Source organism: Chelonia mydas, chromosome 4 (genome assembly GCF_015237465.2).
Source record: "Chelonia mydas isolate rCheMyd1 chromosome 4, rCheMyd1.pri.v2, whole genome shotgun sequence".
Classification (NCBI taxonomy): domain Eukaryota; kingdom Metazoa; phylum Chordata; order Testudines; family Cheloniidae; genus Chelonia; species Chelonia mydas.
Window position 1 is genome coordinate 58,650,406 of NC_057852.1, and position 26,446 is coordinate 58,676,851.

A 26,446-nucleotide genomic window follows, 5' to 3' on the forward strand; every position below is an offset into this window, starting at 1 on the left:
ATGTTTACATACTTTACAAAGTTAATCCATGAATCTATTGACAAGGATAATAGTAATGCCATTTATCTCTCAGTGTCCGTGGAAAGAAAGATGATCTGTTCGTGAGCATGTGGACCAAAACACCTGTGTCTCAGTTTCATCTTGCAAGTCTGAAGAGAGGTTTGATAAATGATATGACCTGGCAGATTAAGGAAAGCATTCATTTACGATTAGAGCATTTTCCTCACTTACGCAGCTAGGTTTCCACCCTTAGGAGGAACACGAGGTCAAACACTGAGTATAAAAGGGACAAGTGGTAAAGTCACTAACTTTCACTTGTGTTAAGAGCAAAGAGTGGAAAAGCACAGAAGCAGGTAAAGAACATGCATTTAGTGAAGATGAGTAACTATCCTGGAATATACATATGTAGCTGTGGATTCAGTTTAGAAAGAGCAGGTTGCCCTGGTTAGAAAACCTAAGAATGAGAAAGCCAGTTAAGACCCCTTCCATTTTAGACAGCAGCATCTCATCTCAGTAAAGGGACTCTAGAAGACTTGGATTTGTGAATAATTAAATTGGTTCTTGATACCTACAACTTTATTCATTATAGTTTACTATACAACTTTTTGACAAAGTGTCTTGTTCTAGTCTTAAACTGTAAACAGATAACATGGAAGGTGCTTTAAAGTAATTAAGCTAGAGCCACTGTGAAACTGATCATTGAGAGCTGATGTTAATGATACAATACAGCAGTCATACCCACTTTAATAGGACTTTGTACACTCTGTTAAAAAATAAACAACAGGGAAATATTATTAAACACTTAAAACACATTTGAATTTAAAAGTAAAAGCATTCTCACGTAGGACACCTTGTTACGGGAAGTAGAATTATGAGTTACTGCATTCAGAACTACTGCTTTCAATTCTTACCTCTGATCACTGAGCATTTTAATTTTAAAAGAGTTAAAAACTATTAATACTGAATGGTAGAACTCATTGTGTATTAAATAAAAAGTGATGAAAATTACTGCCATGGCCAAATGTTAGAGCAACCATTAAATGCAACCACATCCAATAGTGTAAGTGTTAAGTCTTACCACAGCCATCTCTTTCCCCAACCCTGCTCATTTAATTAGCACTCTGCTTACTGCTTATTGTTATTAGTGCTATCCAATAAAGCTAAAAGGCTCATTCGGGGCTTTATAGGCCAGTGGAACCCTGCCCTTCTGTTCAGGGCTTGTTCCAAACAGCCTGTGTTTCTACCACCCTGCCAAAATTTGGCCTGCCGTTTGAATTCCATGTGAACTCACAACTTCTTTTCCATTATAGAAAAGGAGTACTTGTGGCACCTTAGAGACTAACAAATCTATTTGAGCATAAGCTTTCGTGAGCTCAAATAAATTTGTTGGTCTCTAAGGTGCCACAAGTACTCCTTTTCTTTTTGCGGATACAGACTAACACAGCTGCTACTCTGAAATCTTCCATTATAGGACACTTCATTTTTTAATGCAAAAAGAAGACATGAATCTCACAGATATATGGTCTCAGCACAACCACAACAGTATTTTAAAATATTAAATTGCTGTATAAAAATCTATAGGCATTTTCTCAATCGAGCAATGGCAGTAAGCATTACAGACTAGAGCCCAGCATAGCCTCACTCTTGAATATCCTGGCTCGTACATACCAAATCAAGAGCAAAGTATTGCAAACAGCAAAGGATTGCTACCCCTTCATAGAATTAAAATCTTTCACTACAGGGATTGTGATCTGTTGAACAATATTATCCTGTTTATATATGCGTATTGTCATTATATATGAAGTTATGAATCTTTGCTATATGCTTGTCAAACACACAAGACAGATTTACATCAAGACCAGCCAGCCATGGTTGATGGGCCATTAAAAGAATTAACTCTTCCAAAGGACCCCTCCTAAAGACAGCATGCAGACCAGGGGTGGGCAAACTTTTTGGGCCAAGGGCCACATCTGGGTGGGGAAATTGTATGCAGGGCTGGGGTGCGGGAGGGGTTGCGGTATGCAGGAATGGGCTCAGGGCAAGGGATTGGAGCAGAGGAGGGGTGCAGACTGTGGGAGGGAGCTCAGGGCAGGGGGTTGGGTGCAGGAGAGGTGCGAGGTACAGGCAGGGGGCTTAGGGAGTTGGGGGGCAGGGTGCAGGAGGAGTTCGGGGTGCAGGCTCTGGCCCGGCGCCGCTTACCGAAAGGGACTCCAGGATGGCAGCAGCGCAAACCGGGGCCAGGATAGGCTCCCTGCAGGCCTGTCCTAGCCCCACACCGTGCCACTCTGGGAAGCAGCCGGCACCAAGTTCCTGCGTGGCCCTGGGGGGGAGAGGGGGCACAGGGCTCCGCGTACTGCCCTTGCCATGCCTCCAGGTACCTCCCCGAAGCTCCCATTGGCCACGATTCCCCCTTCCCAGCCCATGGGAGCTGTGGGGAGCAGTGGCTGGAGGCAAGGGCAATGCACAGAGCCCTCTGCCCTTCTCCCTGCCCCCGGGGCCCCAGGGACATGGTGCTGGCCATTTCTGAGAGTGGTGCGGGGCCTGCGGCACCACAGGGGGCAATCCCGCGGGCCGGATCCAAAGCCCTGAGGGGCAAGATCTGGCCCACAGGCCATAGTTTGCCCACCCCTGATGTAGACAATGGATGCCTCATCACTCAGCAATGGCACGAAGAACATGTGATCCCTGACTCCATGTTTGAGACAGTAACTGTCCATGCACATAGGCTGAGGATATAAATGGTGACTTTCCTGCTCCACATCTCTAGACTATGATTTCGAACAAAGGGAAGCTTTGAACAATGGACTGAGGACCCAATATTTGGGATGAACCAGAGAGACTGATTACAAACTGGTAGATTTAACATCACTGCTATTATCCTGATCTACAAACTTTGCAATCAACTGTAATGTATATGATCTATTTTAATCATTTAATAACTCTTCCTTTTTATTAATAAATCTTTAGTTAGTTAACTAAAAATTGACTGCAGGGTGATATTTGGTAAGATCCTGAAGTGTATATATTTACCTGCAGTGAGTGTCTGGTTCTTTGGAACTGGCAGAACCCAATATATGTGACTTTTGGTTTTAATAATCATTTATCACAGAAGTTTGATTTGTCTGGGTGATGCATGAAGGGCTAAAGGGCCTGAAGAAGACTGTCTGTGGCTCCACAGTAACTAATACATTATTCTGGAAGCGTACATTTGTTACTGGACTGGTGAAGTCTTATGACAGAATACACCACTAGTCTGCGGTGTATGACCTGTATTCTAGGAGTCTGACCTGAGATTGGCGGTCTTAGCTGTGTCCCATACCAGGCAGCGTGACAGTTACAAGCAGGGACTTTTTTCCCCGAACCAGAGGATTACCATTTGCAATGTTGAAACACCAATAGTGATCCTGGGGGACCCAGCCTACCCCTTGCTCATGAAGTCATACACTGGCCATCCTGACAGCAGCAAGTGACGATTCAGTTACCAGTTCAGCAAGTGCAGAATGACAGTTGAATGTGCTTTTGGTAGACTGAAGGGGACACTGGTGTTTACTCACAAGATTGGATCTCCGTGAGAAAAATATCCTAATGGTTATAGCTGCCTGCTGTGTCCTGCATAATATCTGTGAAGCAAAGAGGTAAAAAGTTGCCACAAGGATGGAGGTAGAGCGTCTGTCTGCTGAGTTTGAACAGCCAGACACAAGGGCTAGTAGAAGAGCTCAACATGGAACTATATGGCTCAGGGAGGCCTTGAAGGAGTACTTGAACAGTGAGCTACAGCAATGTGGTGCAGTGTACTATGCTCTATCTGGCCCTGCTATCTTGGGGCCTGTTAGGAATCATGTGGTGCTTGGTGCACATCTATGAATATAACACTGACAATGCACCAATTAATTTTGCAAGGCTCACACTTTTATGATTATTGCAGTGTATGTGTTTGTCACTGATCCTGGATTGTGTCAAACTGTACAGTAACAAATAAGTGGGTGCTTTCAGAACTGCTAGGCACTCTGCAGCATATGTTGTGAACTAATAAAGATGAGTTATGTTCCAAATTATAGAATTTTATTCAGTACTAAAATTAGTGAAAACAAGAGGGGGCAATTTAAAAGCAAATTCATTAAAAAACTTAATATATTAACAGAACAGAACTTATCATGTGGAAAGAACATTCATGTCCATTTTAGCAACACAGAGCTAGCATGGCTTTCACAGGTCAGGTATGTGAAGCTGTGGTTCTCCTTTATGTCCCCCTGTATAGAGTAGTAGGAATAGGAGGTAAGAATGTGGCCTCTGATCCCATGTGGAATATTGGGGGGGCGGAAGGTGCTGTAACGGAGTTCTCCATGAACTGCAAAGGGAGATGAGCCTTACAATCTGACCCAGCACTAGCTTGCAGGATATCATGGAACAGGCCATCCCAAGCTCTCTTCTTTCTCTTCCTTATCTGGCTCAGGCATTCTGCAGGTGTGGAGGGGGAACCCCTCAAGGCCACAATGGCAACAGCTGCAGATAACACACAGAAAGGTACTGTCGTCAGTATAGTCACAACGGAAACCAACACTTAAGATTCTGAACTCCTTTCTCTTGCACTCCCGTAAAGTTTTCAACAGGACATGCTTACTGACACTTGTGCTTCAGAGTGTTTGCCACTCTCAGCACCAGCCATGGTGAGTATGGCCAGCCACGGGTGAGGGAAATGAGGAGGGAATTGCTTTGTTGTATGACACTGATTATAGGGCAATGATACTGAACACTAGCACCATTTTCCACATGGTGGTGATTTTAGCAGCTAATTCACTCCTGAGGGTAAAAAACAAAATAGGGAAAAGCACAGCTGCTGCTGACATTCAGAAGCCACCCAGGCCCATATGCAGCTACCCTGTGTCCTGCAACAGTACCTGCAAAGTTATCACTGACTGGTGTGAGAAACTGTCCTATGAGAGGAAGAAATAAGGCAGCCCTCCCTAGAAACCTCTGGGAGAGGACTTCTCCATGAAAGTTCCATTGAGAAGTTACAGGCGGATTCAAGGGACATCCCTGTTTACATAAACGGGTCTGCATGTCCCTTGCCTAACGCTACTGGGGAATGGAAAGCAGATAATGCTCTTTGTTGTACCGCTACCTCTACTAGTATGAGTAAGTTAACGAAAAGTCAATAGCTGTATCCTGTTAAGTTACGGGCATCTAACTTACACACATCTGAAGAAAAGGAGTACTTGTGCAACCTTAGAGACTAACAAATGTATTTGAGCTGTAGCTCACGAAAGCTTATGCTCAAATAAATCTGTCAGTCTCTAAGGTGCCACAAGTACTCCTTTTCTTTTTGCGAATACAGACTAACACAGCTGCTACTCTAAAACCTGACACATATCTGAGAATCCTTCCCTAGCATCAGACTTGCCTGGGCTGGACTGCTGGGACTGTCTAAACTGCAGTGGAGTCTCAAACAGGTCCTGGCTCATGTTCTAACCAGATCCCCCAGTCACGTGTTCCCCCATCCTCCACCCCTTTCTTCTCATTCTCACTGTTCAGGCCAGGAGCCTATGGCTTGGGCTCCTCAGAAGCATCCACAATGGTAAGCATGATGATGATGGGGTTTCTGCCAAGTACAGCATGCAGCTGTTTGTAAGAGCAGTATATCTGTGGCTTGGCACCAGATCTATCACTGGCTTCCCTGTTATGCCTGCCTCAGCTCCCTCACTTTCACGCAGCACTGCTTGATTGCTGGTCCCCTGCAGGATTTCTGGTCCCTGTCATACACCTTCTCCAGCATCCTCCCTGCAATCTGCTTGTAGATGTCAAGATTTCTAGAGCTGGTCCATAGCTGTGCTTGCATTACCTCTTCTCCCCACAGACACAGGAGATCCACTTTTGTCCCATCTACTCCAAACCGGAGCATATGTGGGCATGTAGCTAGCATGGTCAGCTGCAAACAACAATGGAGAGCTGCAAGGTGTAGTCAGCAAGACGGACAATCAGGAAAAGGCATTCAAACATTTTGGGGCCTTTGGGGCATGGGTGTTTCCGGTCTACCTGATCCCTGGGCAGTGGAGTTCACAACTGAGACCAGAGCAGTCAGTGTCAGGCATTGTGGCACAGCTGCTGGAGGTCTGTTAGGGTTGACATAAGTAACGCAGTATCTATACATGCGCTGTATCAACCTCAGTACATCGACCATGGCTCAACGCCACTTGGGGAGGTGGTGTTACTATGTTGGCATAATGGGTGTTTACAACAGTGGCAAACAAATTTAAGTGTCAACACATGCAGCTTATATTGACTTAACTTTGTAGTGTATAACAGGCCTTAAGACAATCACATGGCAACCTCATAGAATCCCATTAAAGTCAATGGGGCTCTGCTCAGATGAAAGGGTGAGCCTATGTAGGTAAAACTTCATGCTCACAGTCTGATTTTGTACATTATGTCAGCAGAGCAGCAGGGAACATAACCCTACAAATGTGAAAATGTATTTTAATCTTGGGACCGCAAGACTACTTGTTTATATCAGTGGCATAAAGCTATTACCTTGAAGACTGTCCACACCAATATTTATGAGCTAAAAATACATAAAATAAAATCCATTAACAAGTCATGCTTAATTAAATTGTCAAACAGGCTGAAGACAGGGAACTGAGAAATTGTTGCTTGTTCCTGAACTATTATTCTACTTCAAATGTACTGTTTTAGGGGTCAAGATTTTTTTAAATTAAAGATTTTTCAAACTAACAATTTTTAATTGAAAGTTTTGTTCAAGTTTCTCCACTTTTCTGCAAAACAATCTAAACAAAAATAAAAAGTTGTTTGTTTTCACTTTTTGGGTTGTTAGACTCTCAACCCTCAGAAGCTGCAGTGCTTCTTGAGGAGTTTCAGAGTGTGTTCAGGTTTGAAGGTGAATTTAGAACTTTTGCTTTGAACCCTGATTTTATCCAATGTATAACAGTGTGTTTGGCAGTCTTTTTATCCCACATTGTTTGATGGGTGATACACGCGGACCTTTTATAGGTTCCTTTGAGGTAAATCATGAATCCATTCTCAACATGTAATGATACTTTTTTCTACTTCCCAAAGAAGGTTTGGGACAAAAAGGCAGAAAAGAATCTCCTGGGATTTATGGAATATGGTAAGAGGTCAGTGGCTGTCTTCAGTATCACCTAGTCCTCATGAAAAATGCAACACTGTTGAAAAGGTAAAATGCAAAGAAAAATGAAAGAATTGACTGACTGTTACAATTAAAAAAGGAGTACTAGTGGCACCTTAGAGACTAACAAATTTATTTAAGCATAAGCTTTCGTGAGCTACAGTACTCCTTTTCTTTTTGCGAATACAGACTAACACGGCTGCTACTCTGAAACCTGTTACAATTAAAAACATTACTTGATTAACAATACACAACTACATTATTCCTTCAAAATGCAGGGAATACAGTGGCATAGGTATTTTCCATTCTGGGGAATTAGTGTCATGTAAGTTTTTCAAATGCTATTGTGACGTTGCACTCCATATGATTTTATAAAAATATGCTAATGAATATAATGTAACTGGAATATGCTTCATGCAAAAGGTCTCTTGTAAGGTATCATTACAAAGCTTATAATCTACTAAGTGTGGTCATCCAATTTGTATAAATGTATCATTCCTGTATTTGAAACTAGAAATATGAAATATAACTCTGAGGTCCTTTTGTAATTATGCTAAATGTGGGCCATTAAGGGTGGTTTGGAATCTTGATGGCTCCCATCAACTAGAGCAATTGGTTGTAAATAGCTCTGTTTACTTTCAAGCCTTCCTGTAAGTCAGGCCAGGAAAAATGAAAGCTTGGGGTCTCCCAGGACATGTGACCATGTCTCCTGGTACTGGATTCCATCTTAAACCTGGTGCTTTTTCATTTAGAAGGAGGGGTGGGGACCCAGAGAGACAAAAGATACCCACCTTGTGCCAAAGCTATATAAGGGGGTGGAACAGAACAAAGGGGCTGCGGTCATGAGAAATCCCCTAGCTACCACCTGAGCTGGAACAAGGGGAAAAGATTGGGCCCAGACTAGAAAGAAGTCTAGAGTCTATGAAAGAAGCTTTTTGGAACATCTCTGAGGGTGAGATTTATCTATAATCAGTTTCTTAATGTATTAGGCTTAGACTTGCATGTTTTTGTTTTATTTTGATTGGTAACTTACTTTGTTCTGTCTGTTATTACTTGGAACCACTTAAATCGTACTTGTTACACTTACTAAAATCACTTTTGTTTATTAATTAACCCAGAGTAAGTAATTAATACCTTACTCTTGGGGGAGTAAACAGCTGTACATACCTCTCTATCAGTGTTATAGAGGGTGGACAATTTATGAGTTTACCCTGTATGAGCTTGATACAGAGTAAAAGGGATATATTGGGGGTTTGGACCCCATTGGGAACTGGGTATCTGGGTGCTGGAGAAAGGAGCACTTCTTAAGCTGTTTTCAGTTAAGTCTGCAGCTTTGGGGCACGTGGTTCAGACCCTGGATCTGTGCTGGAGCAGACTGGTGTGTCTGGCTCAACAAGGCAGGGTTCTGGAGGCCCAAGCTGGCAGAGGAAACAGGTTCAGAGGTAGTCTCAGCACATCAGGTGACAGTCCCAAGTGGTCTCTGTGACCCAACCCATCACAGTTATATAAAAAGTAAGTAATAGATACAATTCAGAGCAGGACATACAGCTTTCAGCTCCAAGAATAGTGACAGCCGGTTTTAATGGAAGTGGTAGCAAGGTTCCTTTGTTAACATAGGGAGAAGGAAATGCTGTAATGTTACTGTTCACTTGTGCACAATTAGTTTGTTAAATACTTGAAAAATAAGATGAACCCATCAAAAATTAAGTCACTTCAAGCTGAATTACCAACAACCTATTCAGTGACTGGCATCTGTCATCAAAAGTTTTCCTCCTTTAAGTTAAAACAAGATTTCTTTAACTTTGTCATGAAAATGGACACCTGGAGAGCTAACTCCCATATATAGGATATTTCTAGATTGCTTTTAAAAAGGTGTTTTCTTAATTCATGTTATTAGCTACCTCAGGTTAAAATAGAAGACAAAAGGGAAAGTTAGCGCCAGTAACAACATCCTCCGAAAGTTGGTCACTCCAAAGTGGGGAGGCAATCCAGTTACTTTGCAAACCACCGCTATCACCTGTGTTACTCCATGGCAGAATATGCATGTCCAGTAGGAACAATCCATCCATGGTAAGAAATTCGACCCGGTTCTACACAACAGTTGTCATGGTATAACAGGACGTCTGAAGCCAACACCAATGGATAGCTCGTATTTACTGGCTGGCATTACACCCACTTGATATGAGGAGGAAGGTAGCAAGCCAAAGGGAAAGATCCCGGCAGATGGAAGATCCAAGGCATCTACTATATGGTCACACAGGAGTAATCAAACACCTTAAATCGCAAAAGGCATGAGGTTATGGAATGAAAGACTAGGTACAGTAGAATGCACTGAAATAGATCTGGAACCCCATGGGGACCTTCCCAGATGGACCGATACAGACTGGTCAACATGGCGATGCCTGAACCGCCTGCACACACCAACTGGCAGATCAAAGATGAATATGATCAAATGGGGCTATTCTGACACAAATATATGCGAGTGTGGTGATGTGCAGACCCTGGAGCACCTGCTCATTTGCTGACTCTGTGGGGATACCTGTACGAAGGAGGATCTTGCTGCAGCAATGGAAAGAGCCATTGCTTGTACATGGTTCTGGAAAAACATCTAGTTTGTGACAAGGACAAGAGAAGAAAAATGACAAAGACAGACGAAGAAAAAGGAGAAGGTTAAAATAGAATTGAAGACACGGCAACTCAGCTGTTAACTTGGGTTAGCAGCTAAAGTTCAAGGTTATAAGATTGAATTGCTGAGTCATCATTGCTATTTTAGTTAATCTGAGTTAAGAACACACCCTTTTTTTGTAGTGAGCATTCACCTTTGTTACTCAAATAAGCATACTGTCTTTGCAGCATGGCTGCTAACATTCTGAATGCTAGGACAAGTTTTGGACTCATATAGCTGTTTTACTCAAGAGTGGTATAACTTTTGGGGCCACTAGAGTAAAGGATAATTCTTTCTTTCAGGATCTGAGAACACCAGATAAGAGGAACGGACTGCTGCAAAAGACAATTAAAGAAAGAGCATAACTCTCTGCTTAGCACAAGCTGTGGAATGAAGTGACTAGTAACAAGTTTGTCATAGGGTGATTGATAGTAAAGATCCCATCAGGATCACCCTACACTGGGGGGAGGGAGGGGAGAAAAAGAGAAGGCTATAACAAAACAAAACCAGAAGCATATCTTTATATTATAGACAGACATACTTCTATATAAATTTCAGTCCTGTTTCCTCTAACGTTTATGAAAAACAGAGTGGAAAAAAAAATCAGTGGTTTTTGTTTTTTTAAATAAAAAAAATCAAAATGTTTTGATAAAATGCTTTGCTTTTTTCCTCAAAATCTAAATATAGTTTTAATTAAGATACATTATAGCTCAAAGATATCTCATCATGGAATAGGGATTGTAAATTCTATAGTACGAGACAGTATATTCATGTAATGTTTAAGAAAAGTTTTGTAAATGAATTCCAATAGTTCATGGATTAGGGAACCAATCTTATGGGTTTCCAGGGACTTCTGCATAGATTATTTAGGTTAATCTTTCTATCTACCCAATGGGACTCAGTGCTCAGTCTAGAAGATAGCATCAGAGATGCTTAGTTTTACAGTTCTCAAACTGTGGATTTGTGTCTCCAGAGATAACATGCTTGTTAACAGCAAATATGTTTTTAAATAAACGAATAAATAATATATAGAGGTGAGAAATAACAGACCTCAACCCTATTGTCCCTCTGCAAATTTGTGTACACAGTGTCAATCCCTTACCTCCCTCTAAAAGTGCAAAATTTCAAAAAGTTCAATGAATAGAAGATTGTTGGGGGCGGAATAGATCTGGACAAGGAGAAGAAGTCTGGAGATAAATGTGAGAAGGGAGGGACAGGCAGTAGAAACAAAAAAATGAAACTGTTTGAGCAGCATATTCCAGAAGTCTTGAGGTCTTTCTGAGTGTAGCCTTCATTGATTTGAGATCTACCATACCATTCTCTCACTAAAAGGGAAAACCTGTCAGGGCAGCAGGCTGTAAAAGAGACCCAGTTTGGGAATATTTTAATGAAGTTCCTCTACCTGTGGGTAAGACAGGCATGCGTGCAAAATGAAAACAGTGCAACAAAGAAATGTAAGGCCTGGTTGCCCACATGAAACAACATCATGAGAAGTGTTCCTTCTCAGGAGGAAGCTGCGTTGAAGATGAAAGGAACATGTCTGAACATACAGGATCTTCAGGTTGGTAACAACCAACAAAAATGCACTTTTATGTAGAAATCCATGGTTAAATCGAGTCTTCCTGACTAGTGATTTAAATCATGATTTAAATCCATTTGATATAAAACAAATCCACCCTGATGAGAAATCTTAGGACTTCTACAACAGTAACATTTCAGGAATCCAAGAACATGTGAAAACTCAGTGCCATACCAGACAGCAGTGCTTAAAAAGGTTTTCATTAATATGTTTAGAGATGCTTAAGTTTAAATGAGAATTTTAAACACAACCATTTCTGAAGGGAAAAAAATAGGTAGATTTCTCCACTCATGCCTTCTACTACTACAAACAGGACAAGTTTTGTTTCAAATAATATCAATTTTATATATTATATACACACCCCTCAGATGCAGGGTGGCAAAATACTTGTTTAAATGTAATCAAATGGCTTCACCATTTATAGAAATCTTTTATCACTTCATGGGCAGAGGGCATGTGAACTGTCTCCCCAGCACTACCATTCTAAATCCTTCAGTAGCTTCTCACAGACTTAAGAGCAGATGTACCAGAAGATTGTCTGGCATCCATTACAGTGTTGTTGTTTTTTTTAATCAAGTATGCGTTACATAGTTACACCATTAGTATCAGTTGCATTATAATGCAAGCATCAGGCTTTAGTTTAGAGTAAGCCCCAAACTGTAATCAATCTACTCTGGTGTCTTCTGCTGGTGGAGCCTAGCAACCAGGTTATGAGTCAGAACATAAAGCCCAGAAGGGGCCATCATACCATCTAGTCCAGCTTCCTGTGCATCACTGACCACCAGCACCTCCACACTAAACCCAACGACTGCAATTAGACCAAAGCACCACAGCCCACAACAGACTAGACTACTTTGGCTGGCTGCATTTCCTCCCCGAGCCAGTTAACTTTTTGCAAAATGGAGTAAATCAATTCTAGTGACAAAGCTCAGCAGCTCAACACTGTGAGCTATCTGCTGTGCAAAAGACTCACTGATTTGCATGTTTCTGCGGTGCAGAGTACTGTTATGAGACAGGCCATGAAGCTTTCCTCAAGTAAGCATGGAAACTATGACAAGAGTTAAAACCAACAGCCTCATACTCTATTGAAAAAAGTCTTAATCTATATCTCTCTCAAGAATCTGTATTCCCCTAGGTCATGTTTTAATTTCTGAAACCTAATTGCAGCGTTTAGGTCACTGCATGTTCAGCTGTCTGTTTCAAAAAACTGATTACTTTTCTACGATAAATCAAGACCTCAGGCATAATTTGAATTGTTTATATATAGTAGCTTAAAATGTCCCTGTATGAGTTATGTCACACCACAAGTGACTGACTTGGCATACACAAACCTAGCTACATGCTGTTCCCTCTGCATGATCTAGTTAGATCTGCTTTTCAGGCCTAGTGTTCCATATTATCATCGCTCACTGAGCTGTGGAATACAGTATTGTTAGAGGAAGTGTCTTGAAAAACAAAGTTTAGACCATTTGGACTGTTGTCCATTCTCTCGTTCACACAGTTTTTATTAGTCTTGATATGCTCCACTTAACACAGGACCAGTTTCGTTATATGCAACTAGATCTTAGTAACTTTCAACTGAAAGTTTTGAATATTTTTGAAAATATTTTATTAAAAACTATTTACATTTGTTTGTAAAGTTATACACATGTAGTTCAATGTGGAATCATGTTTATTGAAAGTTGTTGGTCATAAGAAAAAGAGCAAGGAGCAACAGACTTTGGAGTCTTGTACTAGTAGTAGGTCCCCGGTAGGAGTACTCAGTGAAAGTATCACAACTTCACTCTTCTGAGACACAGATGAGCAGTTTACCAGGAGCATAAAGGCCACACATGTTTGACATAAGGGAATATAGCAGAGCAGTCCTGATCTCTTAGTGGGATGTGTAGATTGAGGGAGACTACTCATGTCAGCATGTAAGACTTCTATCTTCATATGTGCAGCAGGCCATTCTGCTGAAGTAAAAATGGAAAACTAGCATGTGGGAGTACTCAGTCTCCTTGAAGGTCACCTAAGGGTTGCCACAGGCTGTTTTACACAATTCTATTCTTAATCCATCCTTAATGTGAAAGATAATATGCTGTGTTCATTTTAATTTGACATGGCTTAGTTAAAAAAAAACTTCCACTCAACTTTGAGGTGGTGACAGAAATTTGCAAGCCTCAAAAATACAAGGCAGGCTGATCATCTCCATCCAGGACCGATGGAGATTAGTCTCCAGCCCTCATCCACCATAACTTGGAAACTTCCCCCAAGTGTATGAGGTAGTGATAATGGGCAGGCACTGCTATTTCAGCACCCTTTGGGCCTTTGCTTAGCTGTTTCTCCTTGGACATTTTGGTTTGGAAAAGACTTAGCCACATCCTTATAGAGAAATAAGTTACATCGGCTCATATACCATACATATCACCCCAGGTTCTTTATGAGAAAGCCTAAAAATAGCAAAGGGGAAAAACAAAAAGGAAATGTGAGTTGTCACAGAAGCCCTAGGGTAAGAAGTTCAATGAGAGCTCTGGAGCCCTACTACTACTGGAGAAAGTAGAAAGTTCTGCCATTTTCAGCCAGTAGGTTTCAGCCTACCAGCCATCTTACTCCATCCACAAAGCTTGTGGTAGTAAAAGTCATCATACTTGTGGAACAGAGACAGACAGACACAAAAAGAAAGAAGGAGGTTGCAATTTAAGTACTCCTTTGGGGGGGGGGGGAGGGAAAGGAGACAGTTGTTTGTGTAGTCTTTTTGTTAAAATCATTTTTAAAGAAAAAATTTATTAAGTAAAAATACATCTCTAACTTAACATTAACAACTACATAAAACCAGGCATAAACACAGTAACTAGTTAACAACTGAATGGGGCATAATTATAAATGTTAAGTTAAAGTAAAAAGGGTTATCAATGACAATATTCAGCATCCACCTCCATTGTTCAAGTATTTACTGAAGACAATTTTGAATGAGAATAGTCTTTAGTTGTAAAGATGGAACACTAAGCAAGACTGAATTGCCAGGAGTAGCATGGCATAGTAAGAAGACAATTTATTTTTCTAGGACCCACATCAAAAAGTCTTTGTATGCTAGATACAAATATGAATCCCAATCCACAATGTGTGTTTAGTCATTTCCCTTACTGTTAGGTTTAGAAACTTAGAGTAGCTAACCAGTTCTTTTATCCCAGGTTTCTGAGGGATGTGAAATTGAAATCCAGAGGGAAACCATCTTTTTAGCTATTAGGAAAAAGCTGTTGAATATTCCCAAAGTCATTGGGAATTCCAAGTAAATTGCTGCTGACTTCTTATCTTTGCACAACAGACTTGCTCAATTTGGAAATAATCATTAATTAGGAAGTCCCACATGCATTATCTGGACAATGCTGACACACTTATGTCCAGATGGTTAGTTATAGTAGGGGAGTAGTGAAGATGATGAAAATACAGCGTGGGATTTTCACATACTTTACTCCTGGGGGAATTCTGCACCACTGCACATGAGCAGCAATGCATCCCCCGCATCCCTCCCCCACAGATTCACTTTGCTTCCTGCAGAAAAATGGTTTCTGTGGGGAAGCAAAGAGAAGCTGCATCAGTGCTCTCTCACCCCGCCTCAGCAGTATGGGTGCATCTGTTCTGACAGCTGGGGAAGAGGTAAGTCACCACGGTGGGTAAGGGGGAAATAGTGTCTGGGGATGCCCCAGGGACGTTAGTGAGAGGAAGGGGGGAAAAAGAGAAGGAGTTCCTCCTCCCCCGCATGCAGCACCCGGGGCTGGGCCAGATCAACCCCCAGAAACTTCCCCGGGCTGCAGTAAGCTCTGCACCATGGTGGGAGCTTGACAGAGGGGTCTGCGTGCAGGAGGTGAGGCTTGGTGGGATGCGGGTTCCAGGGGCAGGGGGATGAGGCTCGCGGGGGGGGGCACTCCACCTACAGTGACACCTTCCCCCACTTCCTGGCCACCTCGCTCCTCAGTCATGGGGGGAGGGTTCACTGTGGGGGGGAGCTGCTCTCCATCTGTCCACCCTCTGTACAGCCAGACCCCCAAAAAACCCCACACCCAGAACTGCCCCACCAAGTCTCCCCTGCATCAGAAGCCCCCCACACCCCCGTGCACCCCAACCCCCACCCCATCAGGAACTCCCACCCCACTGAGCCCCAACCAGCTGTGCCCTGAACCCCCCATCCCACCACACCCCACTTCCCCAGCACCCAGACACACGCCCAGAGCCCCACAAACCCAGACCCCCTCCACGCTGAGCTACCTTCACCTGGACTTCCCTGCAGAGTCCCATTCCCCCTGCACCTGTCTGTTTTTGAAGTTTTTTTGTTGAAGTATTGCCACTTTTAGGTCTGTAATCGACACAGAACCACTAACCCAGCAACCTATCCTTGCAACAAAGCCCATTGCCAACTGTGTCCATGTATCTATTCAGGGGACAGCATCATAGGGCCTAATCACATCAGCCATAATATCAGAGTCTCGTTCACCTGCACATCTACCAATGTGATATATGCCACCATGTGCCAGCAATGCCCCTCTGCCATGTACATTGGTCAAACTGGACAGTCTCTACGTAAAAGAATAAATGGACGCAAATCAGACGTCAAGAATTATAACATTCAAAAACCAGTCGGAGAACACTTCAATCTCTCTGGTCACTCGATTACAGACTTAAAAGTGGCAATACTTCAACAAAAAAACTTCAAAAACAGACTCCAACGAGAGATTGCTGAATTGGAATTAATTTGCAAACTGGATACAATTAACTTAGGCTTAAATAGAGACTGGGAGTGGATGGGTCATTACAAAAAGTAAAACTATTTCCTCACGTTTATTCCCTCACTCCCCCCTCACCCCCCGGCTCCTCAGACATTCTTGTCAACAGCTAGAAATGGCCCACCTTGATTATCACTACAAAGGTTCCCTCCCCTCCGCCCCCACTCTCCTGATGGTAATAGCTGATCTTACCTGATCACTCTCCTTACAGTGTGTATGGTAACACCCATTGTTTCATGTTCTCTATGTATATAAATCTCCCCACTGTATTTTCCACTGAATGCATCCGATGAAGTGAGCTGTAGCTCATGAAACCTTATGCTCAAATAAATTTGTTAGTCTCTAAGGTGCCATAAGTACTCCTTTTCTTTTCACTGATACTTAGAAGACAATGCTTGTCTCCATTGCCTTGAAGTTTTGCCTCTAACCATGCTGAATTCAACAGTCTTTCTTGTAACCACAGGGTGGGGAAAATCCAATGGAAAGTGGAACAAGGAACTGGGGTGGGTGAAAACCCAGCTTCTGAAGACCAGGAAAGAGTGAGGCAGAACCTGTTGGGGTGCTGACAGAAACTCAACTCCCAAAGGTTGGGATGTCTGAAATAAGCTAAGTCTACAGGTAAGGGACATATGGGTAGATCATTTATTTTGTTTAAAACCCCTTCTCATGCTTTGTACCTACTATTGTGACTAAACAATTTTTTTTTTTAAAGGCTATTTCAGATCATTGTATTCACTACTGGTCACACCACATGAAGAAAAGACTTGCAGGTAGCTGAACCAAGTTGCCTGGCTAAGTAATTATGAGTGGTACACAGGGTACTGTAGCCCTGAGCCTGGTACAAGAGTGGGAAAAATCACAGGATTCCACACTAAGGGAGGCCAAGATGCAGGGTCCATCACTTGTGAGGGTGCACTTGGAGAGACCACAGAAGGGTTAAAAAGTGCAGCTAGCCCTGAATCATGACAGAAAAAACTAAAGCAAAGGTTTCAGCTTAAACATTATAATATTAAACATAATATGATGTTTAAAATAAAAATTAGGACAAAAAACTACAGAACTCAACCAGTAGGATTGAGGACTCCTAGAAACAGGAATAAAGGATACATACTCCCTTCCTAATATGCCTAGAAAACTGGAGTCCCTCAAGGCCAGTCCCAAACCCACTTGCCATGCAGGACAAAACAACATGTTACTGAGTACCCTGGTGACACAATAGCAAGTGTTTTACAATACTGCACAAAGAAAAGTCTTGTGTTTGCCAGAAAGAGGTCATTAAGCTTATGTCTTATCAGTGCTTCTGTACTGAACTGCCAGCTAAGCCATGACAATGTCACAAAAGTTGAGATGTGTCAAAGCGTTCTGTCCAAGATTACTCTGACCTCAAATAAGGGAGCAGTAACTCACATGGAAATGAAAATCAAGGAGGTCCTATTTAAATCTAAAGAGCATACCACAGAATGAGGATAATAAGTCTTGTATGTGTGGTTATGCTAGTCAATGCGATGGGCAGGTGAGGGAATAAGAAAACTCAAAAGGTAATGGGAAAACTGCACAATGTAAGACAGCCAGAGGTGGTCAAAAATGAAGTTTTTTTTTTTTAAAACTACAAATAAATGAACAAAAACATCACAAACAAGAACTCATTCAAGCAAAAAAGAAATAAAAACTAGTGATTGCTTCAACAATATGGTTTAAACTTCTGCAGCCTCAGAGAGTAACTACTCCATCTTCAAAAAGTGCTTAAGAGTTTACAAACTGTTGGCACTTTTCAAATTTTCAGACAAGAACTTCATTAAGGTGGAGCTGTAAATGCACAGAAGTTACTTGGAGGAAAAAGTCAGAAAAACAAGCCAAGCCCCTCAATGTTCTCCAAAGCCATTAATAGCTGTCTTATTTCAGGTAAAACTTTTTGGCACAAGTTAACTTTACCTCCATTCTCCAATACACAGCATTTAAGACTCAAATATTTATGTTTTAAAAGGTTAAATACGGATGTTATTCTTTTCTACTTGGTTACCACTTAAAACTTCCAATACCCTCCACCATACTGGGGAGATCACCTTCATGTTTTCAGATAGTTAACTCCTACAGGGGCATACTACTTAAACACATACTCAGACATTTTCACATTAATAGACAAATTAACAGGAATTTTTGCCAAGCTAGTTTTGAGAATGCAATCCATGATGGACATATCCAATTTAAATGGACAATGGACAAAATGGTGGTAAGTATGACAGAGTTAAGTTAAAGATACCTGAAGGTCTGTGTTTCTACATTTGATTAATTTTTTCCATAACTGAATATCCAAGTTCCCTTCCCCGTTTTTTTATTTTACCTCATTAAGTAGAATATAAAGACAAAACACTCTTAGCTACTTGAATAAGGTTGTCTGACAAATTCATTAATAAGTAGGACCCTACCAAATTCAGTGTCCATTGTGGTCAATTTCACAGCCATAGGATTTGAAAACTGGTAAATTTCACATTTTCAGATGTTTAAAACTGAAATTTCATGAGTGTTGTAACTGTGGGGGTCCTGACCCAAAAGGGGATTGTGGGGGGGGGGGGCGGGAAGGAGGTCGCAAACCTGTAGTAGGGGGGCCATGGGATTGCCACTCTCACTTCTCTGCTGTCTTCAGAGCTAAACAGAGTGGGGAGGAAGGGGTGCAGAGCTATCTGCAGCCCAGAGATATACCCAAAAGCAGCCCTGCAGGGAAAAAGCAAGTCCTGCCCTGCCCTAGCCCTGCCCAGACTAGCAGCTAGGACCCACTTTGCTGGGGCGCTCCTAGCAGCACAGGGAAGATTGGATCCAACTCCACAAGCCTCCTCCAGCTACAGGAACCTCTGGGGCTGCTGCACCATTCCAGAGTGTCCTACTGCAGGGGGAGGCACCCAGAGGTGGGTCCAGTCTCCCCCTTCCCAGAGCAGCTGTGCAGGGAATGGACAAGTCCTATACCTCCCCAACCCAGCCAGAGCTAGGAGCCCCATTTGCTGGGGTGCTCCTAGGAACAAGGGAAGATCGAACCCCCGTCCACAAGCCTCCTCAAGCTGCAGGAACCTCTGGGGTTGCTGCACAGTCCCAGAGTGTCCTGCTTCAGGGGGAGGCACCCGGAGGTGAGTCCGGTCTCTCCCCAACCAGCAGCTGTGCAGGGGGATGGTCAAGTCCTGTCCCTCCCCAGCCCTGCTGGAGCTAGAGCCCCCTTTGCTGGAGTGCTCCTAGGAACCAGGGGACATCGGATTTCACGGGGAAGGGCTTATTTCACCGTCCATGTAGTGTTTTTCACGGCCGTGAAATTGGTAGGCCCTACTAATAAGTATCATTGGAGATAGATGGGAGTAGGTGTAGATTTTATCTCCTGCTTATTATACCTGCATTAATATTTCTTTTAACATCCACCCATTGACATCTTGGGCAACAGCTCAATTAAAGGATGCTAACAGCTCTGAAAGCATCCGTCAAGTGGGGTTTAGGAACTCTACTTCAGTGAGAGCTCAGTACTTCTGAAAGTCAGGCAACTTATTTAGATGTCTAAGACTTAGATCTCTAACTTTAAGCTCCTATTTTGTTTTCTGCTGAGTCCACCTACTAATGTAAGGCATTAAGTTACAGACTACCCAGTAAACAACCTTTAAAAAGTATTAGGGATGATGCAATAAAACATGCCTGCAATGAAATACTGCAGAACACATTGCAAGGAATTAGCTCTTTTCTACCAATGTACAAAACAGCACCAATATTAGCTAAGAATTTATACCAGACTCTCAGTGTTATCTAAGCGAGTTAGTGGTACATGGCAGTTAAACATTTATCTGCCAAATAAATTTCCAGTCATGTGACTGATGTCAGCTGAAGCAGTGGCAAGAATGTGAAAAAGATGACATTGACAGACTTCTCCATTTATCCAATACTGATCCAAGAATGGGTCTCCTAGTGGCTAGATCGTTTTCGTGAGAATGCTCTTTAAGAATTGTATCAGCAGCCATTGTAACCCTGCCCCATTGTTAAAAAGGGCCCATATATGGAACAAGGGACTTATTTCTTTAAGCCTACTGTAATGCAGTTGACATTTTCTATTTAATCATCAATTAAAGGCCATTTTCAGCATTATTTGCTTACAGGATCCTACTGAACCAATTAACATTCCTGCTGAAAACAGCAAGCACTATATTTAACTGTAGAGTTTTATACCTACAGATGCTACTGTAGTCTTTTAATGTGTCTTCTTGTATGCTTTTGTCCAATAATGGATTATGGAAAAATCTGGAAATAAGGCATAAAGAGGAAAATACACATAATAAGAAGGCCCACCCAAGTATTCAATGATTCTGAACCACAGATTTAACCCCCTGTCCCAGAATTGTGCTACCATCTCTCACGGTTGTGGTCACAACCTAAAAAACATGGAACAGTTTCCTGAGCGTCTGCAGATGGCCTGAAACGATAGCTCTTGCTGGTGAGGGGTTCCCCATTCATGTCAATCAGGGTCCCAGGAATTCTGCAGCAGCAGAATCTCTACTTCTACAGCACCCCAAGATCAAAGGTTCAAGGTAACTGCACCTGTATGCAGGCTCTGGGTGGGGCCAGAAATGAGGAGTTCAGCATGTGAGAGGGGGCTCTGGGTGACATAGTAGGTTGGGATGCGGGGGGAGGGTGAGGCCTCCAGGCCAGGGCTGGAGCTGAGGGGTTTGGAGTATGGAAGGGGGCTCCAGGCTGGGGGTTTAGGTTCTGGGGTGGGACCAGAAATGAGGGGTTCAAGGTGCAGGCGGGGGCTTTGGGCTGGGGCAGGGGGTTGGGGTGTAGGGGGGGGGATAAGGAATCCAGCTGTGGGAGTGGGCTCTGGTGTGCGGACAGGGATGAGGGATTTGGGGTGCAAGAGCGGGCTCCAGGCTGGGGAAGGTGGCTGGGGTGTGGGGGTGAGGGCTCTGGCTGGGGGTGTCGGCTCTGGGGTAGGACCAGGGATGAAGGATTTGGGGTGCAGGAAGGGGCTGTTGGGAGGGGTTCAGAGGACAGGAGGGGGATCAGAGCTGGGGCAGGGGCGCCTGGGGGGGGCGTTGAGGGCTCCAGTTGGGGGTTTGGGCTCTGAGGTGAGGATGGGGATGAGGGGTTTGGGGTGCAGGAGGGTGCTCCAGGCTGGGATCGAGGGGTTCAGAGAGCGGGAGGGGGAATCAGGGCTGGGGAAAGGGATTGGGGCATGGGGGGGGGGGAGGGAGGGATCAGGAATGCAAGCTCTGGATGGCACTTACCTCAAGCAGCTCCTGGAAGCAGTGGCTTTATCCTCCTCCAGCTCCACAGAGCTGCGTCCAGGCGGCTCTGCATTCTGCCCTGTCCATAGGCACCACCCCCGCAGCTCCCATGGGCCATGGTTCCCAGACAATGGGAGCTGCAGAGCTGGTGCTTGGGGCAGGGGCAGCGTGTGGAGCCCCCTGGCTGCCCCTATGGATAGGAGCTGGAGTGGGGACATTCCGCTGGTTCCGGGAGCCACGCGGAGCCACAGCAGGCAGGGAACCTGCATTAGCATTGCTGACCGGACTTTTAACGGCCCAGTCAGCTGTGCTGACCAAAGCCACCAGGGTCCCTTTTCGACCAGGTGTTCCGATCAAAAACTAGATGACTGGCAACCCTAGGTACTGCCTGCAGTAATAAGTTACCACACAGTTCCTTCTAAGCAAGCACATTTATTCTAAAGGTAAAACCATTACACAGTAAACATATTAAAGAATAAAGAACTCACATGCATGCTAGAAAGTAGAAGTCACCCACAACTCCAGCCTAGGACTCTGGTGGGTTTTAGTCCCTTTTTTCCAGATTTTCTATTTATTGCAAGTGGGTCACTTTTTAAAAAGATGCATGCATTGAATTTAATGCATGCAAGACTGAGTTTGCCAGAATATAATCTTAAATCATTTCATATACAGAAAACTGAAGACTGGCAAGTAGCTATTTCACATCTAACAACAAAACTGTAGAGCTTGATTAATGCAACAATATAATGCAGCCGTCCCACTAAATGATCACGAATGTTCAGACTGTATAAAAAAACAAAAAACAAAAACTAGAAATGCCATTTCCAAATTATATTTCTTATCTGGTTAGAATACCATGTTAAATGAGATTTATTTAGGAAGGAATTACTGCATTTACCTTTAATATGGAAAAACTGAGTATATGTGGGGACAGCGCAAGATACACTATGGACATTTTGGTTTCATTATCTGAAATATGACTTCAAATCAAGACACTAAAACATATTTGGTAGTCTTCAAAAACCGGCAGCTTTGACAGTCCATATAAGACAGCTTCCAAAAATCTCATTACCTGTCAATCTGATCTGACCTAACAGGTTTTAAACCTGCCTACTTCCACTTTACCGAATGCAGACTTTCTGGTCCTCTCCTTCAAACACCCTGCATAATTCTGCCCTTTCCTAATAATCTAATCTTTAGCTCTTTCCATTTCTCCCCATATTTCCCAGCCTTGATGCCAATCTTGACACTGTTCACCCATTTCAACGGTTATCACTGTGCCTTCTTCCATTCCTCCCCCCTAGGTATGGAATACCCTTCCTGGTCCACAAAACCACTACTTTCTTCACATTCAAATCCCCAACTGACATTCTCTTAAAACATTTCTTTGTACTATGCAGTGAGAAAGGTGTCTAATAATAAACTTGCTACTTTACCCAGAAGTACGGAATCAGCATATAAAATTCAAAACTCCTAAAGTGAAGGCCCACTCCTATCAAAACCTGCAAGAATCTAGCTGACTGATAGTGGCTGATTAAGGGCTTGTCTGCATTGGCACTTTACAGCGCTGCAGCTTTCTCCCTCAGGGGTGTGAAACCACCACCCCTCCCCCCCCCCAAGTGCAGCAAGTTTCAGCACTGTAAAGCACCAGTGTAGACAGTGCACTAGCGCTGGTATGCCCCTCATGGAGGTGGTTTTTTTAGAGCTCTAGGAGAGCTCTCCCAGCGCTGTGCCGCAACTACACAAGCCACGTTAAAGTACTGTCGCAGCAGCGCTTTAGTGTTGCCAGTGTAGACTAGCCCTAACAACTGGGTAAGTCTCAATTTTAGTTTATTAGGTCACATTATTGTTTTATTGTGTACAATCTTCACCTCACACACATGATGTATCCTTTTCCTCTGTTCTCTGTCTTTTTTATACTCCAAGTCCATACTGACACTGAATGTGCCTTATTTTAGGTTTGTACAACAGATTGTGGATGCTACCAGAAAAAGCTACATGAATAATACAGTGCGGACAAAGTCCACAGGCTATGCATACAGACACTGGAAGCTTTGGATCAGTTATGAGAAGGTAAAAGTACAAGAAAAATTTGGTCCAGCAGATTGAAGAGGAGGGCAGAGCACCAGAAACTCCCAAAATCTGTTTCCAGTATGTTGGTTTAACATTTTGCTTTCTACAGTATTGTAGGCTACTGGCCTGTCTCCCCAGCTCAAGAACAAATTGACACCACACCCCAGCCCTTTGCCTCAGGGCTTCTGATTTCTTTCTTTCAAACACCATAAATTCAGCACTTCAATTGTCCCTTCCCCAGTAACCTGAGGTCTTTTGCAGTTGCACCTATTCTATACATGACAGGTTTCAGAGTAGCAGCCGTGTTAGTCTGTATTCGCAAAAAGAAAAGGAGTACTTGTGGCACCTTGGAGACTAAAATTTATTTGAACATAAGCTTTCGTGAGCTGTACCTCACGAAAGCTTATGCTCAAATAAATTTGTTAGTCTCTAAGGTGCCACAAGTACTCCTTTTATTCCATACAGATTCCCTGCTCTGTTGCCTGCCATAGGATCCAACCTGCTTCCTGTAGCTTTCCTCCCTCAACTAAGACCTTTCAGCCTTTATTAGGAACCAAGTGCTTGTGAGGCAAACTACAAGGCCCCAACTTGTTCTTAACAGGGCTCTGCCTCAGAACAGGGTTGACTGGCCCCAGGTCCCATGGCGTAAAAAGGGGCAGACTACCCTGTTTCGCCCTTTTACTCAAGGATCTCAGAATGCCTTAACTATGCCTTACAAGTCATCTGTCTGGTAGAAAAGCATTATCCACATTTTAAAGATGGAAAAACTAAGAATCAGAGAGGTTAAGTAACCTTCTCAAAGCCTCAGAAGTCTGGTCACAATCAGAATTAGCAGCCAGCTCTACTTTCTCCTTGTTCGGTACCTACTCTGCTAGATTGCATTGCCTCCCATGCAAGGAACGACCTTTCAACACCCAAATTCCTATCTGCAAAAGGAGGAAGCTTACCTACCTCATTAGAAGAGTTGGAAAGCAAGTGTTAAGAACTTTGATAAGAGCATCATGTGAGTGCTTAGTGTTACTATTTTTGAAAAAAATCCAGAAAAACAGGGAATTCAACATTCATATAATAATTTTTTTAAAAAAACAGAAAAATACTGGAAAGTATGGAAAGTAATACCCCCCAAGAACCTTACCTCTGGTTCTTGCATACTTGTGTACCCCCTCCTTGTAAATTAGATATCTATCAAGTATCTCAGCTGTCTTAGATGTTAAAAACCTACAGACACTTTGGAGTTAAGAAAGTGTTAAAGACCTCTATGTTATGGCAATTCACTAGTTGAGTCTTCAGCCCATTCCACTACTTTACACAGGTGATAAATACAGAGTTTAGGGCAGGGGTGGGCAAACTTTTTGGCCCGAGGGCCACATCGGGGTGCAAAACTGTATGGAGGATCAGGTAGGGAAGGCTGTGCCCCCCAAACAGCCTGGCCCCCACCCCCTATCTGACCTGCCACCTGACTGCCCCCCTCAGAATCCCCCACCCATCCAATCCCCCCTGCTCCTTGTCCTCTGACTGCCCCCTCCCAGGACCCCCACCCCAACTGCCCCCTGGGGCCCCGCCCCCTGGGGCCCCGCCCCCTATCCAACCCCCTCTGCTCCCTGTCCCCAGACTGCCCCAACCCCTATCCACACCCCCGCCCCCTGACAGGCCCCCCGGGACCCCACCCCCTATCCAATCCTCCCTGTTCCCCATGACCTGCACCCCCCCCCAAACCTCTGCCCTATCCAACCGCCTCCTGCTCCCTATCCCCTAATTGCCCCCCGGGACCCCCTGCCCTATATCCAACCCCCCAGCCCCGGCACCATGCCACTCAGAGCAGCATATCTGGAGCCGTGCCACCCAGCCGGAGCCAGACGCACTGACCTGCATGAGCACCCAGCCCTGCCACCCAGAGCGCTGCCCGTGCGGTGGCATAGCTGCACAGGAGGGGGAACAGCGGGGAAGGGGCCGAAGGCTAGTCTCCCCAGCTAGGAGCTCAGGGGCCGGGCAGGATGGTCCCGTGGGCCATAGTTTGCCCACCTCTGGTTTAGGGTGTCAACAGCTTCAAAGGACTGACCACTGAAGACAGTGAAGAGTTAAAGCGGTAAAGTTTCCAATGAATGCCTGCCATGAGAAAATCCTATCAGGAAGGTAAACCTGGAGCTAAATATGACTGTGATATATCTGAAGGAGAAGAGAAGAGAAATTGATTTTGCTGCTTGGTCAATAGAAGTTAACCTGGGGAAGTCTCTGGTTAAATAGCTGAGATTTACGTGGGTGATTGTGACACGTCAGCCATAATGGTCATGTATGGAAACAGCACCGCTGGAAGTTCCATTACACTTGCCAATATGTTTTGTAGAAATTTAAAAAAAAAAAATCTTCCCACAGAGCTTTAAACCATGTGTTCAAAAGGCTTCCAACAAACTCATTTCTAAATTAACTTAAAAGGGATGGCTTTTTAGAAGCCAAAGTTTTAGTTGGTCAAGAAGTTTTCTTCAACTGTATTTCCTCTGTCCCACAAGGTGAGGCTAGTTCCATAAGCCAGATAGCTAAAGATTATATGTACATCCCTTTTAATGTGTGCTGGGGTATTAACCACAGCCAGGCCCAGCCCTTTTCTTCACAGACAAGTTCTCTGAATTCCTGCACATGCAACATGTGGCTGCAATATTTCCTTTAAAAGGAAAGAGGTGTAACACTCTCTCCCAACACCTAGACAAGCTATATACACCATCATAATTGTGCATGCATCTGTAGTCAAGTAAGGTCCATTTCAATAGGGTAGCGTATGTGACTCAATGTCAGTGTTGAAAATCAATTATGCAAATGTGTATGAATGATTTTGACCAAGCCTGTGCCATGTTAGGTCTCATTTAAACTAAATGTTTCAGAGTAACAGCCGTGTTAGTCTGTATTCACAAAAAAGAAAAGGAGTACTTGTGGCACCTTCGAGACTAACCAATTTATTTGAGCATAAGCTTTCGTGAGCTA

At 43.5% G+C, this 26,446-nt stretch overlaps 1 protein-coding gene and 1 long non-coding RNA gene across 10 annotated transcripts in view; one reads left to right on the top strand and one right to left on the bottom strand.

Moving 5' to 3' along the window:
* Positions 1-26,446, bottom strand: part of LRBA (LPS responsive beige-like anchor protein) — a 549,006-nt gene that overhangs the window by 508,599 nt on the left and 13,961 nt on the right. The gene's annotated exons all lie outside the window — the stretch shown is intronic.
* On the top strand, positions 14,804-24,904 carry LOC119566104. Its single transcript, XR_005225145.1, has 3 exons — positions 14,804-15,024; positions 16,612-16,766; positions 23,356-24,904. It is a non-coding gene; the product is annotated as an uncharacterized LOC119566104 (long non-coding RNA).